Consider the following 348-nt stretch of genomic DNA (forward strand, 5'->3'; position numbering starts at 1 on the left):
GGGGGAGGCAGGCCGGCGGCAGGCGGGCCCAGAGCCGAGGAGAGGAGCGCTGGGATCTCACCCGGGGCCGCGCCGCGATGCCCCTGGCCTCACCCGCCCAGAAGGGGACCTGGCCCAGGGGTCGGCGTTGAGGTGGGAGGAGGGGCCGCCGGCGATGGAACCGATGTCGCCAGCGGCCGCAGAAACTTGAATCGCGACAGATAAACCTCTGCTCGTGTCTCTGCGCCCTTCTCCCAAACCCCTGTGCGCTGCGGGTGCAGGACCCAGGCCTTCCGACCACTACGCTCCGTCGGGGCGGGGGTGCAGGGGGGGTTGGCCGCGGCTCTCCGAGGCCAGCCCCCCCGGAGT

The sequence above is a fragment of the Tupaia chinensis genome, unplaced genomic scaffold (genome assembly GCF_000334495.1).
Source record: "Tupaia chinensis unplaced genomic scaffold, TupChi_1.0 Scaffold000047_1, whole genome shotgun sequence".
In the NCBI taxonomy this organism is placed as follows: Eukaryota; Metazoa; Chordata; class Mammalia; order Scandentia; family Tupaiidae; genus Tupaia; species Tupaia belangeri.